We start from the raw sequence: 20000 nt of genomic DNA, 5'->3' as shown, positions 1-20000 counted from the left end.
TAAATAAACCTAAAAACTTGTAATTTTTGACATTTCTGAAGTTCCAGACCTGACACATAGATGACGCCATTTTAGGGTCAGGTCAGGTCAAATTATGCTTAAAATTCAAGAAAAATACGTAAATTAACCCAGAATCTTGTAATTTTTGACATTTATGAAGTTCCAGACCTGTCATATAGATGGCGCCATTTTTGAGTCAAAATAGGCGCCAAAATTCAAAAACAATATGTAAAATAAAGGAAAAAACAGTAATTTTTGACATTTATGAAGTTCCAGACCTGACACATAGATGGCGCCATTTTAGGGTCAGGTCAGGTCAAATTATGCTTAAAATTCAAGAAAAATACGTAAATTAACCCAGAATCTTGTAATTTTTGACATTTATGACGTTCCAGACCTGACACATAGATGGCGCCATTTTAGGGTCAGTTAGGTCAAATTATGCTTAAAATTCAAGAAAAATACGTAAATTAACCCAGAATCTTGTAATTTTTGACATTTATGAAGTTCCAGACCTGACACATAGATGGCGCCATTTTAGGGTCAGTTAGGTCAAATTATGCTTAAAATTCAAGAAAAATACGTAAATTAACACAGAATCTTGTAATTTTTGACATTTCTGAAGTTCCAGACCTGACACATAGATGACGCCATTTTAGGGTCAGGTCAGGTCAAATTATGCTTAAAATTCAAGAAAAATACGTAAATTAACACAGAATCTTGTAATTTTTGACATTTCTGAAGTTCCAGACCTGACACATAGATGACGCCATTTTAGGGTCAGGTCAGGTCAAATTATGCTTAAAATTCAAGAAAAATACGTAAATTAACCCAGAATCTTGTAATTTTTGACATTTCTGAAGTTCCAGACCTGTCATATAGATGGCGCCATTTTTGAGTCAAAATAGGCGCCAAAATTAAAAAACAATATGTAAAATAAAGGAAAAACAGTAATTTTTGACATTTATGAAGTTCCAGACCTGACACAAAGATGGCGCCATTTTAGGGTCAGGTCAGGTCAAATTATGCTTAAAATTCAAGAAAAATACGTAAATGAACCCAGAATCTTGTAATTTTTGACATTTATGAAGTTCCAGACCTGACACATAGATGGCGCCATTTTAGGGTCAGTTAGGTCAAATTATGCTTAAAATTCAAGAAAAATACGTAAATTAACCCAGAATCTTGTAATTTTTGACATTTCTGAAGTTCCAGACCTGTCATATAGATGGCGCCATTTTTGAGTTAAAATAGGCGCCAAAATTCAAAAACAATATGTAAAATATAGGAAAAAACAGTAATTTTTGACATTTGTGAAGTTCCAGACCTGTCACATAGATGGCGCCATTTTTGAGTCAAAATAGGCGCCAAAATTCAAAAACAATATGTAAAATATAGGAAAAACAGTAATTTTTGACATTTATGAAGTTCCAGACCTGACACATAGATGGCGCCATTTTAGGGTCAGTTAGGTCAAATTATGCTTAAAATTCAAGAAAAATACGTAAATTAACCCAGAATCTTGTAATTTTTGACATTTGTGAAGTTCCAGACCTGTCATATAGATGGCGCCATTTTTGAGTCAAAATAGGCGCCAAAATTCAAAAACAATATGTAAAATAAAGGAAAAAACAGTAATTTTTGACATTTCTGAAGTTCCAGACCTGACACATAGATGGCGCCATTTTAGGGTCAGGTCAGGTCAAATTATGCTTAAAATTCAAGAAAAATACGTAAATTAACCCAGAATCTTCCCAGAATCTTGTAATTTTTGACATTTCTGAAGTTCCAGACCTGTCACATAGATGGCGCCATTTTTGAGTTAAAATAGGCGCCAAAATTCAAAAACAATATGTAAAATATAGGAAAAAACAGTAATTTTTGACATTTGTGAAGTTCCAGACCTGTCACATAGATGGCGCCATTTTTGAGTCAAAATAGGCGCCAAAATTCAAAAACAATATGTAAAATAAAGGAAAAACAGTAATTTTTGACATTTATGAAGTTCCAGACCTGACACATAGATGGCGCCATTTTAGGGTCAGTTAGGTCAAATTATGCTTAAAATTCAAGAAAAATACGTAAATTAACCCAGAATCTTGTAATTTTTGACATTTCTGAAGTTCCAGACCTGTCATATAGATGGCGCCATTTTTGAGTCAAAATAGGCGCCAAAATTCAAAAACAATATGTAAAATAAAGGAAAAAACAGTAATTTTTGACATTTATGAAGTTCCAGACCTGACACATAGATGGCGCCATTTTAGGGTCAGGTCAGGTCAAATTATGCTTAACATTCAAAAAAAATACGTAAATTAACCCAGAATCTTGTAATTTTTGACATTTCTGAAGTTCCAGACCTGTCATATAGATGGCGCCATTTTTGAGTCAAAATAGGCGCCAAAATTCAAAAACAATATGTAAAATAAAGGAAAAAACAGTAATTTTTGACATTTCTGAAGTTCCAGACCTTACACATAGATGGCGCCATTTTAGGGTCAGGTCAGGTCAAATTATGCTTAAAATTCAAGAAAAATACGTAAATTAACCCAGAATCTTCCCAGAATCTTGTAATTTTTGACATTTCTGAAGTTCCAGACCTGTCATTTAGATGGCGCCATTTTTGAGTCAAAATAGGCGCCGAAATTCAAAAACAATATGTAAAATAAAGGAAAAAACAGTAATTTTTGACATTTCTGAAGTTCCAGACCTGACACATAGATGACGCCATTTTAGGGTCAGGTCAGGTCAAATTATGCTTAAAATTCAAGAAAAATACGTAAATTAACCCAGAATCTTGTAATTTTTGACATTTCTGAAGTTCCAGACCTGTCATATAGATGGCGCCATTTTTGAGTTAAAATAGGCGCCAAAATTCAAAAACAATATGTAAAATATAGGAAAAAACAGTAATTTTTGACATTTGTGAAGTTCCAGACCTGTCACATAGATGGCGCCATTTTTGAGTCAAAATAGGCGCCAAAATTCAAAAACAATATGTAAAATAAAGGAAAAAACAGTAATTTTTGACATTTCTGAAGTTCCAGACCTGACACATAGATGGCGCCATTTTAGGGTCAGGTCAGGTCAAATTATGCTTAACATTCAAAAAAAATACGTAAATTAACCCAGAATCTTGTAATTTTTGACATTTCTGAAGTTCCAGACCTGTCATATAGATGGCGCCATTTTTGAGTCAAAATAGGCGCCAAAATTCAAAAACAATATGTAAAATAAAGGAAAAAACAGTAATTTTTGACATTTCTGAAGTTCCAGACCTGACACATAGATGGCGCCATTTTAGGGTCAGGTCAGGTCAAATTATGCTTAAAATTCAAGAAAAATACGTAAATTAACCCAGAATCTTCCCAGAATCTTGTAATTTTTGACATTTGTGAAGTTCCAGACCTGTCACATAGATGGCGCCATTTTTGAGTCAAAATAGGCGCCAAAATTCAAAAACAATATGTAAAATAAAGGAAAAAACAGTAATTTTTGACATTTCTGAAGTTCCAGACCTGACACATAGATGGCGCCATTTTAGGGTCAGGTCAGGTCAAATTATGCTTAACATTCAAAAAAAATACGTAAATTAACCCAGAATCTTGTAATTTTTGACATTTCTGAAGTTCCAGACCTGTCATATAGATGGCGCCATTTTTGAGTCAAAATAGGCGCCAAAATTCAAAAACAATATGTAAAATAAAGGAAAAAACAGTAATTTTTGACATTTCTGAAGTTCCAGACCTGACACATAGATGGCGCCATTTTAGGGTCAGGTCAGGTCAAATTATGCTTAAAATTCAAGAAAAATACGTAAATTAACCCAGAATCTTCCCAGAATCTTGTAATTTTTGACATTTCTGAAGTTCCAGACCTGTCACATAGATGGCGCCATTTTTGAGTTAAAATAGGCGCCAAAATTCAAAAACAATATGTAAAATATAGGAAAAAACAGTAATTTTTGACATTTGTGAAGTTCCAGACCTGTCACATAGATGGCGCCATTTTTGAGTCAAAATAGGCGCCAAAATTCAAAAACAATATGTAAAATAAAGGAAAAACAGTAATTTTTGACATTTATGAAGTTCCAGACCTGACACATAGATGGCGCCATTTTAGGGTCAGTTAGGTCAAATTATGCTTAAAATTCAAGAAAAATACGTAAATTAACCCAGAATCTTGTAATTTTTGACATTTCTGAAGTTCCAGACCTGTCATATAGATGGCGCCATTTTTGAGTTAAAATAGGCGCCAAAATTCAAAAACAATATGTAAAATAAAGGAAAAACAGTAATTTTTGACATTTATGAAGTTCCAGACCTGACACATAGATGGCGCCATTTTAGGGTCAGGTCAGGTCAAATTATGCTTAACATTCAAAAAAAATACGTAAATTAACCCAGAATCTTGTAATTTTTGACATTTCTGAAGTTCCAGACCTGTCATATAGATGGCGCCATTTTTGAGTCAAAATAGGCGCCAAAATTCAAAAACAATATGTAAAATAAAGGAAAAAACAGTAATTTTTGACATTTCTGAAGTTCCAGACCTGACACATAGATGGCGCCATTTTAGGGTCAGGTCAGGTCAAATTATGCTTAAAATTCAAGAAAAATACGTAAATTAACCCAGAATCTTCCCAGAATCTTGTAATTTTTGACATTTCTGAAGTTCCAGACCTGTCATTTAGATGGCGCCATTTTTGAGTCAAAATAGGCGCCGAAATTCAAAAACAATATGTAAAATAAAGGAAAAAACAGTAATTTTTGACATTTCTGAAGTTCCAGACCTGACACATAGATGACGCCATTTTAGGGTCAGGTCAGGTCAAATTATGCTTAAAATTCAAGAAAAATACGTAAATTAACCCAGAATCTTCCCAGAATCTTGTAATTTTTGACATTTCTGAAGTTCCAGACCTGTCATTTAGATGGCGCCATTTTTGAGTCAAAATAGGCGCCGAAATTCAAAAACAATATGTAAAATAAAGGAAAAAACAGTAATTTTTGACATTTCTGAAGTTCCAGACCTGACACATAGATGACGCCATTTTAGGGTCAGGTCAGGTCAAATTATGCTTAAAATTCAAGAAAAATACGTAAATGAACCCAGAATCTTGTAATTTTTGACATTTATGAAGTTCCAGACCTGACACATAGATGGCGCCACTTTTGGGTCAAAATGGGCGCCAAATTTCAAAAAAAATATGTAAATAAAGTAAAAACCAGTAATTTTTGACATTTGTGAAGTTCCAGACCTGTCATATAGATGGCGCCACTAAATTATGTTTTCGACTAACAGGTGGCGATACCAACATTAATAGTTACAGAAAGCTGTAATTTTTTTGACTTTCAAGTTTAGGTAACTGTTCTACAGATGGCGCCAGCATTGCTACAAATACAGGAACCTGTAGTTGTTTTTTGACATTTGACATCTTGACCTAATCTATAGGTCTAAAGATCAGCAATAGAATGGACTTCAAAGTTGATAATAAAGCTTTATTTTTATTATATATCGTAAATGGATTGTGTTTAAGCATAACGTTTGAATGGTTATGCAACCGCTTAAACTAATTGTTGCCGAACTTTCGTCTTTCCTTTGCATTCTTGAATAACGGAAATATAGATGGATTATTTTTGTGCATGAATTTTAAATTGTTATGCAACCATGAAAACACTAATTATTTTCTTTTTTCGGAGTTTTTTCAGATTATTGAAAGTCTGACACAAAACCTGTCCGTAACTGCGGCGTTCTCGCCAAACGCTACAGCTTGAAAAATCTAAAATTCGCATAGTCTAAATGTCCGAGAAAAATCGAAATTAAATGAAAACGAACAAAAGTTCGGACCGAACTAACATTAATCGAAAGTGGATGTCATAATTTTAAGTCCCTAACTAAACGGGATCTAAAACCCTTTCGAAACTGTGGCGTTCGAATTTTGATGAAAATTATTCCAAGTCCAAAGTCGGAACTGAAGCGTTCACATTGAACGCTACAGTTTCGAGAATCTATTCGGAACTGAAGCGTTCACATTGAACGCTACAGTTTCGAGAATCTATTCGGAACTGAAGCGTTCACATTGAACGCTACAGTTTCGAGAATCTATTCGGAACTGAGGCGTTCACTTTGAACGTTACAGTTTCGAGAATTTATTCGGAACTGAAGCGTTCACATTGAACGTTACAGTTTCGAAAGGACAAAATTAACAAAGACCAAAAGTCCGAGAAAAATTGAAATTAAATGAAAATGAACAAAAGTTCGGACCGAACTAACATTAATCGAAAGTGGATGTCATAATTTTAAGTCCCTAACTGAACGGGATCTAAAACCCTTTCGAAACTGTGGCGTTCGAATTTTGATGAAAATTATTCTAAGTCCAAAGTCGGAACTGAAGCGTTCACATTGAACGCTACAGTTTCGAAAATCTATTCGGAACTGAAGCGTTCACACTGGCGATTGCTTATGCAACCATGAAAGCACAAATATGAAACGCTACAGTTTCGAAAACTCATTCGGAACTGAAGCGTTCACACTGGCGATTGTTTATGCAACCATGAAAGCACAAAAATGAAACGCCACAGTTGCGAAAACTCATTCGGAACTGATACGTTTACACCGAACGCTACAGTTTTGAAACCTCGTTCGGAACTGATGCGTTCAAAAATGTCGAAATTTTTACAAGTCCAGTTTCGGAACTGTAGCGACTGCATGGACTTAGCGCGAAAAGGACACATTCAGTGGGAACTGTAGCGGTAGGGACCCGTAAAAAAAGTAAAAAAAATAATAAAATATTTTATTTTTTGCTTTTTACCTTCCGTATACACAATTTTTTTTTTTTTTTTTTTTTTTTTTTTAAGTCCAAATTGGGAACTGTAGCGGTCAACAGAAAAAAAAACTTTTTCCATCAACCACATACAATTCCCATTTTTAATATAATATTATTATTTATATTAATATTATAATTATTCATAATATATTACTGAACATTTGCTTCTCCTCAGTTTCGTTCTTTGGTTTCCAATATCATTCACTCGATCATATTTAATTCAAGCTTGTTATCGGAGGAGAAACAAGTCTTTCACAATTTTCACCAGTTCTGCTTACCATGTGACGGATCTTTTGTTTTTCAACGGGCGGAACAATAATCGAGATTTTTACTGCTTGGTGTTTCGGGCTTTGTGTTTTATTTTATAGATCCGTCACATTATTCAAGTAAATTATTCAATTCAATTTGTCGTCTGCATTAGAGTCAAGATTATTAATTTCATCTCATTTGCAGACGACTTTGGATAAGAGCACTGGGTGGTCACGTTTTTTAACTAGCGGTGAATTAGCTAATTCGTTCGCAAAATGCACGTTACAGGCGGACTAATTCACATTTCGCTATTCATCGAGAAATTTTTATTCACAGCGGTATATTGTCTTTCTAGAGACTTACCACTTTTTATTTCATCGATGTATTTTTATTTTTAATTTAGCATAATATCATTAAACGGGGTCGCGATGTACGAGAGGTAACAGATCGTACGGACGCGCACATTTGATTTCATGTCAATCCATTCATCGTGCGTACTTGTCCGTCATCGCTGCCACTTACCATCACTACTCCCTATATATGCCACCGCGGCAGCGATCAGCTCTGAATCGCTCGATGCGTGAAACGATCGAAATCCCATAGTGCGCCGGCCGCTCGCTATGGGCGAGGGGTAGAGTAAAACGGTCTGATCGCTCGGTGCAAAAGTCCGTTTGGGTACTTAGAGACGGAATTTTAAAATTCTGATTTCGCAGATCAATTTCAAGGATTATTAGGACTCGAATGCTGTCGACCATGTTTTGTAAAAAAAGTTTTTTACGTTTTTACGGCAATTTGACTGAACGCTACAGTTTCGAAAAAAAGTCGGAACTGTGGCGTTCGATCGAAATTTTTCCAAGTCCGAAGTCGAAACTGTAGCGGTCGACCAAAATTTTTCTAAGTCCGATTCGAAACTGAGGCGTTCGACCGAAATTTTTCCAAGTCCAATTCGAAACTGTAGCGTTCGAACAAAATTTTTCTAAGTCCGAAGTCGAAACTGTAGCGTTCGGCGCTCATTCGTCTAAGTCCGAACTCGGAAGTGTAGCGGTTGACAAATTTACATTGACCAAAAGTCCGAGAAAAATCGAAATTAAATCCAAACGAACAAATGTTTGGGTCGAACTAGCATCGATAGAAGGTAGATTTTATAATTTCAAGCTCCTAATTAAACGGGATCTAAAACCCTCTGGAAACTGAGGCGTTCGAAATTTTGATGAAAATTTTTCTAAGTCCGAAATAGGAACTGTGGCGGTCGAGCGAAATTTTTCTAAGTCCGTAGTCGAAACTGAGGTGTTCGAATTTTTGATAAAAATTTTTCTAAGTCTCATGTTGGAACTGTGGCGGTCGAGCGAAATTTTTCCAAGTCCGAAGTCGAAACTGTAGCGTTCGAACGAAATTTTTCTAAGTCCGAAGTCGAAACTGTAGCGTTCGGCGCTCATTCGTCTAAGTCCGAAGTCGGAAGTGTAGCGGTTGACAAATTTACATTGACCAAAAGTACGAGAAAAATCGAAATTAAATGCAAACGAACAAATGTTTGGGTCGAACTAACATCGATAGAAGGTAGATTTTATAATTTCAAGCTTCTAATTAAACGGGATCTAAAACCCTCTGGAAACTGAGGCGTTCGAAATTTTGATGAAAATTTTTCTAAGTCCGAAATAGGAACTGTGGCGGTCGAGCGAAATTTTTCTAAGTCCGTAGTCGAAACTGAGGTGTTCGAATTTTTGATAAAAATTTTTCTAAGTCTCATGTTGGAACTGTGGCGGTCGAGCGAAATTTTTCCAAGTCCGAAGTCGAAACTGTAGCGTTCGAACGAAATTTTTCTAAGTCCGAAGTCGAAACTGTAGCGGTCGACCAAAATTTTTCTAAGTCCGATTCGAAACTGAGGCGTTCGACCGAAATTTTTCTAAGTCCAATTCGAAACTGTGGCGGTCGAGCGAAATTTTTCTAAGTCCGAAGTCGAAACTGTAGCGTTCGGCGCTCATTCGTCTAAGTCCGAAGTCGGAAGTGTAGCGGTTGATAAATTTACATTGACCAAAAGTCCCAGAAAAATCGAAATTAAATGCAAACGAACAAAAGTTACGGTCGAACTAACACCAAACAAGGGTGGCTGTGATAATTTCAAACCCCTAACTAAACGGGATCTAAAACCCTCTGGAAACTGAGGCGTTCGAAATTTTGATGAAAATTATTCTAAGTCCGAAGTCGGAACTGAGGTGTTCGGTCGAAATGCCGTAAAAACGTAAAAAATATTTTTTTCAAAACACCGTTAACGGCATTCGAGTCCTAATGACCCTTGAAATTGATCTGCGAAATCAGAATTTTAAAATTCCGTCTCTAAGTACCCAAACGGACTTTTGCACCGAGCGATCAGACCGATTTACCCGACCCCTCGCCCATAGCGAGCGGCCGGCGCGCTATGGGATTTCGACCGTTTCGCGCATCGAGTGATTCAGAGCTGAACGCTGCCGCGCTGGCATATATAGGGATAGTAGTGGTGGTATGTAGCAGCGGACAAAAGCGTACGATCGAAATGTGATTTTATGTGCGTCCGATTATCTTGTTACCTCTCGTACACCGCGACTTACCCGTAGTTGGGACGATGGCCGGAATGTGTACCCTGTGGACCCACCATCGTTTGAGGGATGACAAATCTTGCCATTGACCATGCACAGCGAGATTGCGGATGCGGCGAGCGTTTCTATGTTAGCGGTCCAAATGCAATCAAAGATTTTATGTGTTCGTGTCAGAACGACCAAAAATTAACAAATGCGTCAACTCACTAAAGTCCGAGCGAGAATTTTGAAATAAATAAAATTTCATAAACTCGTAACGTGTGAATATTTCTAAAGAGAAATCTCACAATAAACCGTCGCTTTCAATCTAGCGAAGAGTATGGAGAATGTTTGAACTTTTGCTTGTCGACGACGATATTTTTTCTTTACGATAAAATTTCAAGTCGATGTGCCCAAAAATCTCTAAATTTTGAACTGGGAAATTATTTCTTCGTCCGATGAATCGCATTGATCTCTGTTTTTGACGAAAAAAAGACGGATAAAATGCAGCATTCAATCAAGGATATAAAATAAAAGAAAAATTTTCCGTAAAAACTATATTACAATGGAGGATTATGTTTCTACTTTTCGTCCGATGAGTCGCAACAAAAATAAGTAATCCATCCGTCGTTGTTCGTTTAGTCGATCTGAATGCACTGTAAAAATTTATTAAAGTAAAATGTTACGTTTGCATTTCATGAATTTTGACAAACGTGTACCGAAATGTGTACAAATTATTTATTTCGACGACGACGACAACTTAGAACGGATGAATAAAATTAATTGTTGCAAGATTCAAACAAGGATGAAAAAGTCATAGAAAATTATTCCGTAACCATGATATTGGATTATTTTTTCTTCACTCTCTCCTCCGATGAGTCGCAACAAATAAAAATCCATAAATCAATTCATCCGTCGTTGTTCGTTTAGTCGATCTGAATGCACTGTAAAAATTTATTAAAGTAAAAATGTTACGTTGCATTTCATGAATTTTGACAAACGTGTACCCCGAAGTGTGTACAAATTATTTATTTCGACGACGACGACAACTTAGAACGGATGAATAAGAATAAAATTGTTGCAGGAGATTCAATCAAGGATGATGTGAAAAAAATGTCGAAAAATTTTCCATCCAGAAAGATCGCGTGGCGTTACGTCTCTTCTTACGAGGTTTTCGTTTCGCAGACACGCACACTTTCTTCAAAACAATAATAGGAAAGTGTTCAGTTTTTTATAAGAGCAGCAGGTGTCTTTCCGAAATTCTACGATTATTGTAGCTTATATGACTAGAAGGAAAGAAAGACTAAAACTCTCTTATTTTAAAACAAGAACGCAGTTCCCTGGTTGATCCTGCCAGTAGTCATATGCTTGTCTCAAAGATTAAGCCATGCATGTCTCAGTACAAGCCAAATTAAGGTGAAACCGCGAAAGGCTCATTAAATCAGTTATGGTTCCTTAGATCGTACCCACATTTACTTGGATAACTGTGGTAATTCTAGAGCTAATACATGCAAACAGAGCTCCAACCGGAAACGGAAGGAGCGCTTTTATTAGATCAAAACCAATCGGTGGCGGTCTCCGTCATCGTACAACTTGGTGACTCTGAATAACTTTACGCTGATCGCACGGTCTCGCACCGGCGACGCATCTTTCAAATGTCTGCCTTATCAACTGTCGATGGTAGGTTCTGCGCCTACCATGGTTGTAACGGGTAACGGGGAATCAGGGTTTGATTCCGGAGAGGGAGCCTGAGAAACGGCTACCACATCCAAGGAAGGCAGCAGGCGCGCAAATTACCCACTCCCGGCACGGGGAGGTAGTGACGAAAAATAACGATACGGGACTCATCCGAGGCCCCGTAATCGGAATGAGTACACTCTAAACCCTTTAACGAGGATCAATTGGAGGGCAAGTCTGGTGCCAGCAGCCGCGGTAATTCCAGCTCCAATAGCGTATATTAAAGTTGTTGCGGTTAAAAAGCTCGTAGTCGAATCTGTGTCCCGCGCCGCCGGTTCATCGTTCGCGGTGTCAACTGGCGTGCCGCGGGACGTCCTGCCGGTGGGCTTAGCTCGAGAGGGCGGCCCAACTCAATCCCGCCGCGGTGCTCTTCATTGAGTGTCGAGGTGGGCCGGCACGTTTACTTTGAACAAATTAGAGTGCTTAAAGCAGGCTAAAACTTCGCCTGAATACTGTGTGCATGGAATAATGGAATAGGACCTCGGTTCTATTTTGTTGGTTTTCGGAACCCCGAGGTAATGATTAATAGGAACGGATGGGGGCATTCGTATTGCGACGTTAGAGGTGAAATTCTTGGATCGTCGCAAGACGGACAGAAGCGAAAGCATTTGCCAAAAACGCTTTCATTGATCAAGAACGAAAGTTAGAGGTTCGAAGGCGATCAGATACCGCCCTAGTTCTAACCATAAACGATGCCAGCTAGCGATCCGCCGACGTTCTTCCGATGACTCGGCGGGCAGCTTCCGGGAAACCAAAGCTTTTGGGTTCCGGGGGAAGTATGGTTGCAAAGCTGAAACTTAAAGGAATTGACGGAAGGGCACCACCAGGAGTGGAGCCTGCGGCTTAATTTGACTCAACACGGGAAACCTCACCAGGCCCGGACACCGGAAGGATTGACAGATTGAGAGCTCTTTCTTGATTCGGTGGGTGGTGGTGCATGGCCGTTCTTAGTTGGTGGAGCGATTTGTCTGGTTAATTCCGATAACGAACGAGACTCTAGCCTGCTAAATAGGCGTATTTCGACATCCCAAAGGCCCGTCGATCCTGGGTTCGCCCGGTGGTCGTGCGCGGTTTTTACTGTCGGCGTACAAACAATTCTTCTTAGAGGGACAGGCGGCTTCTAGCCGCACGAGATTGAGCAATAACAGGTCTGTGATGCCCTTAGATGTTCTGGGCCGCACGCGCGCTACACTGAAGGAATCAGCGTGTCCTCCCTGACCGAGCGGTCCGGGTAACCCGCTGAACCTCCTTCGTGCTAGGGATTGGGGCTTGCAATTGTTCCCCATGAACGAGGAATTCCCAGTAAGCGTGAGTCATAAGCTCGCGTTGATTACGTCCCTGCCCTTTGTACACACCGCCCGTCGCTACTACCGATTGAATGATTTAGTGAGGTCTTCGGACCGGTACGCGATGGCGTTTCGACGTCGTCGATGTCGCTGGGAAGATGACCAAACTTGATCATTTAGAGGAAGTAAAAGTCGTAACAAGGTTTCCGTAGGTGAACCTGCGGAAGGATCATTAACGTGTCCTCGTACACACGAATTTTGACATATGTATAATTTATTATTATGCATTTTTATTTGATCGTGTCGATGTACACTTTATGTTTTTACAACACCGTCGTCGATGACATGGAGTCGACGGCACGATCTTTTGTCGTGCCGTTGCTTGTTTCTTTTTGAAACACCGTGTGTACGACGTTTTGAACTACGAATCGTACATATTCGGAAAAACAATAGCGTTACGCTGGCCCGCAGCGCCGGTCCTTGCGATCGAGTTTTTCACCTTTTTTGAACGAGAAAAACCGAATTCGCTCGGGCATACGGCTGTTTCTTCGGGTACCTAGATTTTTTGATTTTTTTTGTACTATCTCTCGATCTTTTCCAATGATGGAAAAAAGGAGGGACGCTTTCGGTTTTTCGACCGGATCGCGGAAAGTTGTGAACTCCACCGCGAAAGTCGAAAGACGTTAGAAGTCCTCTTTTTTCGGACACACGGAGAGGATGTAGCAGAGTAGTCGAGAAAGAAGAAAATCGCAGGTGTCGAATTAGGTTACGACTCCGTGGGTTTTAAATGATTTACGCCCGGCTACGGGACCGGCGAGAAACGCTCCCGATTTTACGATTCGCGTGAATGATGTTCGTCGTTAGACGCTTCAAAGAGTTTTTTGAAAGCGCCGTTAAACGAGCGATCACACACACATCACACCTTGCTTTTTTAATGTTTTTGGTAGATGTGGTAAAGTGATTTCGTTAGAAACGGTAAAATTCTCTTTACGGAGCGTACGACTGCACCATTTCAAAATTATATACACCGTCAATCGTCATTAAGTCACGATATAGAACGGTAAACTTGAGGATTTTATGTTAGACGCTCAGTCTGGCACGTCTATAGATTTTTTCGTCAAAATTCACGATCTGTCTTCGGTTTGGCGACGAAAAAATATAGAAAGAAAATTGAAACACGAACACAAAGACCGCCCGCGAAAATCTCTTTTCGCTTACGGCGGATACTAATTCGCTTTTTCATAACGAGTACGATGATGTAATGATGTGTTGATTCCGATCGATCAAAAACCGTCTCTTCGTCACACTTTTTAAAGTGCTTGACACACGCACACTAAATGAAAGACACAATAAAGGAAAACTACCGAAAATGTAGTTTATGAGAGAAAGCAGCATTATTTATTAAAATTATTGCTGAGAAAAAGGAAATTGGCAAATTCCTAATTAAAATCGTATCGAACATGTCCCATCTTCACACATACATGCTCGTACTTTGCGTGTAAAAGCGGAGACCGCGTGAAAAAGAAAAGTGCTTCTTTTTCGGTGCGCGGATACAAATTTGTGTTTGGGTTAATATTTTTTTTAATTTTTTCGTACGCGTAAAACTGAGACCGACGATCGCGTTCCCTTTCAGACGAGAAAGTACGGACGAAAGACAATTAAGAGCGAGAATCATAAATATCCATACCACAACACCGAAATTTTAGACGTGGCACGTTTCGGAACCACGAAGATCATTTTCGTTTCGGATGTACGCACGTACGCAAAAATTTTTGCAAGACGTGTATAGACAGCTGGACGATCGGCATGATCGGGGTTCTTGTGGAACGAGCGTTTAAATTTTAAAAAGATTACCCTGAACGGTGGATCACTTGGCTCGTGGGTCGATGAAGAACGCAGCTAATTGCGCGTCAACTTGTGAACTGCAGGACACATGAACATCGACATTTCGAACGCACATTGCGGTCCTCGGATATAATGTTCCCGGACCACTCCTGGCTGAGGGTCGTGTCAATTTCAAAGACTGCTCGGTTTTCGTTTTCGGACGAAAACGTCGGAGCGTGTTGGATGTGTTGCGACGCGTCGAATAGGTACTCATTAATGTACGTGATCGTCACTTACGTCACGATATAACGACGCACGCCTCGAACGTGTGCCGAGACGTTTACTCGAGCGTGTTTTTTCGTCAAAAAGGACGGGACGGGTATGCTTTGTATTTTTTTTTTACAAAGTCCGTCGGACGTCCACCTTGCGAATCATAAATACGAAAGTGTTTACGTCGGCACATGTTCTTGCGTGGTGTGTCGTAGAATCGTGTGTTTGTGTGCGTTTCTCGTGCAGCGAGTAAATTTGCGCGACATCTTAAGACGCGAAAGCGACCAACTACTACTTGTTGTAGTTGTTGGCTGGTCTTTCGGCGTAGCACGTCCTATTTCTTCAACATGTCGTCATTTAAAAAAAAAAATGGCGTTTTAAGGTTGAGAACGTTATAGACGGTCGTCGTGTCCGAGACGTGTAATGCAAATCGCGACAGACGTCAGATCGTAAGCGTTTCTGTAAACTTAGCCATTTTTTAAAAAGAAAAATGACGAACACGTATAGCAAGGAATGGGAGACGTGTCGTGATCGTCGAAATGACCGAATGAAAAATTTTTATTTTTCATATGCGACCTCAGAGCAGGTGAGACTACCCGCTGAATTTAAGCATATTACTAAGCGGAGGAAAAGAAACTAACTAGGATTCCCTCAGTAGCGGCGAGCGAACAGGGAGAAGCCCAGCACCGAATCCCGCGGCCGAAACCGGACGCCGGGAAATGTGGTGTTAGGGAGGATCCGTCATCCCGAGATCGTGCGGCGCGTCCAAGTCCATCTTGAACGGGGCCACAGCCCATAGAGGGTGCCAGGCCCGTAGCGACCGCTGCCGATAACGGGAGGATCTCTCCTCAGAGTCGGGTTGCTTGAGAGTGCAGCCCTAAGTGGGTGGTAAACTCCATCTAAGGCTAAATATGACCACGAGACCGATAGCGAACAAGTACCGTGAGGGAAAGTTGAAAAGAACTTTGAAGAGAGAGTTCAATAGTACGTGAAACCGTTCAGGGGTAAACCTGAGAAACCCGAAAGGTCGAAAGGGGAGATTCAGCGTGACTCGATGGCGGCGCTGGACGATCGTGTGACAGATGGCGTACGCGTCGTTTGCACCTTTCGTTTTGTCGATCTGCCGTCGAACGCGTGCACTTCTCCCCCTGTAGGACGTCGCGATCCGTTGAGTGCCGGTCTAAGGCCCGCGGTGGAGCTCGTTCGGACGGTTCGCCGTTCGCCGAATGAACCCGTGGTGTTTCCCGATCGGCTCGCTCGACGGTATACAGATGGCGCGGGGCCGCTACACAGTTAGCGTCCGACCTTCGGCAAGCGCGCCCGTCGTGATGGTGATCGGACCTGGTGCCGGTCCCGTCCCCGGGTGGCTGTTCGCTGAGGTGTTCTCGGACAGACCTCGTTGAAACGCCGATCTGCGACGCTATAGCTTTGGGTACTTTCAGGACCCGTCTTGAAACACGGACCAAGGAGTCTAGCATGTGCGCGAGTCATTGGGATTTAACTAAACCTAAAGGCGCAATGAAAGTGAAGGTCCGCCTTGCGCGGACCAAGGGAGGATGGGCGGTCGTTACGGCTGCCGCCCCGCACTCCCGGGGCGTCTCGTTCTCATTGCGAGAAGAGGCGCACCAAGAGCGTACACGCTGGGACCCGAAAGATGGTGAACTATGCCTGGTCAGGACGAAGTCAGGGGAAACCCTGATGGAGGTCCGTAGCGATTCTGACGTGCAAATCGATCGTCGGAACTGGGTATAGGGGCGAAAGACTAATCGAACCATCTAGTAGCTGGTTCCCTCCGAAGTTTCCCTCAGGATAGCTGGCGCTCATAGCATACGAGTTTCATCCGGTAAAGCGAATGATTAGAGGCATTGGGGTCGAAACGGCCTCAACCTATTCTCAAACTTTAAATGGGTGAGATCTCCGGCTTGCTCGAACTATTGAAGCCGCGAGACTCGAATCAGAGTGCCAAGTGGGCCATTTTTGGTAAGCAGAACTGGCGCTGTGGGATGAACCAAACGCCGAGTTAAAGCGCCTAAATCGACGCTTATGGGATACCATGAAAGGCGTTGGTAACTTAAGACATCAGGACGGTGGCCATGGAAGTCGGAATCCGCCAAGGAGTGTGTAACAACTCACCTGCCGAAGTTACTAGCCCTGAAAATGGATGGCGCTGAAGCGTCGTGCTTATACTCGGCCGTCAGAGGCATGTGCGGTCAGGTTATTAAATTAACCGGCCATGAAGCCCTGACGAGTAGGAGGGTCGCGGCGGTGAGCGCAGAAGGACTGGCCGTGAGGCCGTCTGGAGCCGCCGTCGGTGCAGATCTTGGTGGTAGTAGCAAATACTCCAGCGAGGCCCTGGAGGACTGACGTGGAGAAGGGTTTCGTGTGAACAGCCGTTGCACACGAGTCAGTCGATCCTAAGCCCTAGGCGAAAGCCGATGTTGATGTGGTGTAGATTTTTGTCGTTGGTCGCAATTCGCAATTGTTGACGGAAACGTACGGAATTGTGCACACACCCGATGGGCGAAAGGGAATCCGGTTCCTATTCCGGAACCCGGCAGCGGAACCGTTTATAATTCGGGCCCTCGAAAGAGAGTTCGTCGGGGCAACCCAAAAGGACCCGGAGACGCCGTCGGGAGATCCGGGAAGAGTTTTCTTTTCTGCATGAGCGTTCGAGTTCCATGGAATCCTCTAGCAGGGAGATATGGTTTGGAACGCGAAGAGCACCGCAGTTGCGGCGGTGTCCGGATCTTCCCCTCGGACCTTGAAAATCCGGGAGAGGGCCACGTGGAGGCGTCGCGCCGGTTCGTACCCATATCCGCAGCAGGTCTCCAAGGTAAAGAGCCTCTAGTCGATAGAATAATGTAGGTAAGGGAAGTCGGCAAATTGGATCCGTAACTTCGGGATAAGGATTGGCTCTGAGGATCGGGGCGTGTCGGGCTTGGCGGGGAAGCGGGTCGCGACTGACGTGCCGGGCCTGGGCGAGGTGCAGGGTGTGTCGCTTCGGCGGTGTACTTCGAATCCGAGCTCGGTCCCGTGCCTTGGTCTCCCGCGGAACCGTCTTGCTGCGAGGCTCCGAGTGCGCCCGCAAGGGCGTTCGGATGTCCTCTTCGGCCGCCATTCAACGGTCAGCTCAGAACTGGCACGGACCGGGGGAATCCGACTGTCTAATTAAAACAAAGCATTGCGATGGCCCCAGCGGGTGTTGACGCAATGTGATTTCTGCCCAGTGCTCTGAATGTCAACGTGAAGAAATTCAAGCAAGCGCGGGTAAACGGCGGGAGTAACTATGACTCTCTACTTGTGCATTGCGAGATCATAGTGAACTGGTACCTCCTCGTGGTTCCCGCTGGATACTACTTGTAGTAACTAAAACCAGTAAGCAAAGAGTAAGTTTTGTAATTCTCGAGTTTTACGAAGCAACTGCGTCTTTCCTTGGTTGCGCTCGGGGTTGCTTAACCCTCTAAAGTTTGGCTTTAACATCCATGATGCCAAACAGTCCTGGGAAGCCCAATACGCCCCAGGTCAAAAAGAAGGCTATGGGTTTAAAAACTTTACAATCGGGCGCCAAGAATTTAAATACTGGCGGTCCGGGGCCTTCTACCTCAGCCCCCACACAGACCGTGGCGGGCTTTAATTGTGACTGCGGCCGGAGCTATGCCTCGAAGGCAACTCTGGCCCGCCATTTGAAAGAATGCGGCAAGCGAGACACTTCCAAGTGTCAGTGGTGCGATGCGAAATTTGCTTCTTTCGCGGGAGTACGACAACACGAAAGAAAGGCTCATCCGCAGGAGTATAACACGGAACTCCTTAGCCAACTACCGGCACCCGAGAGTGAGCTCATGGGAAAAATCGCCGACGTCGAAGTCAAGGCCAGTAACGGCATCTTCTATAAGGAGATGATGGCTTCGACAGGCCTGACTCACCAACAAGTCAGGTCTCGGAGAGAGAAACCCGAGTACCAGGAGTACCTGAGGAGGGCGCGCGCGCGACTGGCCAAGCCTACACGGGCCAGTCCACCCACCGTGGCCACAGGAGCCGTCCCGAAAGGAATGGCTAGTGGTACGGGGGGATTGTCCGCGTCCCTCTCACGGCCGACCACCAGGCTAGCCACCTCGAAAGGGGTGGCCCGGTATAACCAGGTCTCGAATGCGCCGCGACAGAGTCTGGCTAGACCCGCCAGAACAGCCAGACCGCCTGCAGTAGCAGGAGAGCGCGGTGCGATTGGTTCTCTCTCTCCAGAAGGCATGAGCCCTCGGACAGCGGACCCAGATTTTGTGTTGTCAGAAACCTCGAGTAGTTGCGATTCGCTCACTTCGCCCACGTCCGTTTCACCCACCGGACATCGCGAACCGCCGAAGTCTAGTAGGACGAGGCTTGAGATTATAGGTACACAGTCGGTAAAAGACGGACCTTCTGAACATCCGGCGGCGCGGATGACAGTGGTTCAGAGGAGGTGTACGCCTTCTCTCACACGGGAACAGCCAGCCTGTGATGATTCGAAACCAAATTCGAGCCTAACGCTCACCCCAAGCACGCCCATCAGTGCACCACGACCGGTTTTGCCAACTCCAAATTTAACAGCATTATCCACACCTAAAATAGCCCATAAAATGCGTCGCAGCAGGAGTTTACCACCCACTCCTAGGGCGGCGCATACAGGTGTGGAACAGGGGCAGGAAGTCCGGGGTACTTTGGTCGGTTACCTGCGAGAGCAGCGTGACGCGGGTACACTCGGACAGGACGATATGCTACACGAGTTGGTAAATGCGGCTCTAGCAAGCGACGACGCAATTTTGTTGCAGTCAGTCGACCGGTGGCTTGCCACCCTTGCAAAGAGTCAGCCCCGGAATCGTGGTGGGAGGAATAAAAAGAGGAAACCTGAACACCACTATGCCCAGACCAACACGGGTAGTGGTAAACGGGCTTCGCAATTCAAAAAGTTTCAGGACCTCTTTATGAAAAACAGGCGAGGTTTGGCAGAGATGATTCTGGCTGGCAGGGAGGATCTGGCCTCAGGACCGGATCCTTCCGTAACAAGTGTGGAGGAGTTATACGGTGGCATTTTTGAGTCACCAAGTCCCTCCGATGACGAACCCTTCGTTCCCAAGAACCGCGCAACCAGCCTGGTTCCTCCACTTATCACCGTGGACGAAATACGTGTGGCTAGATCGAGCTGGCAGCTTTCAGCACCGGGAGTTGACCAAGTCTCGGTGGCCACCGTAAAACACATGTCCGAGGCTGTGCTTGCCATTC

The 20000-nt window shown here is 42.8% G+C and overlaps 2 non-coding genes and 1 pseudogene across 2 annotated transcripts; all 3 read left to right on the top strand.

Moving 5' to 3' along the window:
- The first annotated feature begins 10967 nt into the window (after nt 1–10967).
- Nucleotides 10968–12888, top strand: LOC148165860 (small subunit ribosomal RNA). The gene has a single exon (XR_015771110.1). It is a non-coding gene; the product is annotated as a small subunit ribosomal RNA (ribosomal RNA).
- Nucleotides 12889–14504: 1616 nt separating this feature from the next.
- LOC148165859 (5.8S ribosomal RNA) lies at nt 14505–14661 on the top strand. The gene has a single exon (XR_015771103.1). It is a non-coding gene; the product is annotated as a 5.8S ribosomal RNA (ribosomal RNA).
- A 658-nt stretch (nt 14662–15319) lies between these two features.
- Nucleotides 15320–20000, top strand: part of LOC148165858 (large subunit ribosomal RNA) — an 8166-nt pseudogene continuing 3485 nt past the window's right edge.

The sequence above is a fragment of the Gnatocerus cornutus genome, unplaced genomic scaffold (assembly GCF_029298725.1).
Source record: "Gnatocerus cornutus isolate USDA-ARS CGAHR unplaced genomic scaffold, icGnaCorn1.1 ctg00000163.1, whole genome shotgun sequence".
NCBI lineage: Eukaryota > Metazoa > Arthropoda > Insecta > Coleoptera > Tenebrionidae > Gnatocerus > Gnatocerus cornutus.
Note: the sequence above shows the minus strand (reverse complement) of the source record. Positions and strands in the feature narration are given on the sequence as shown.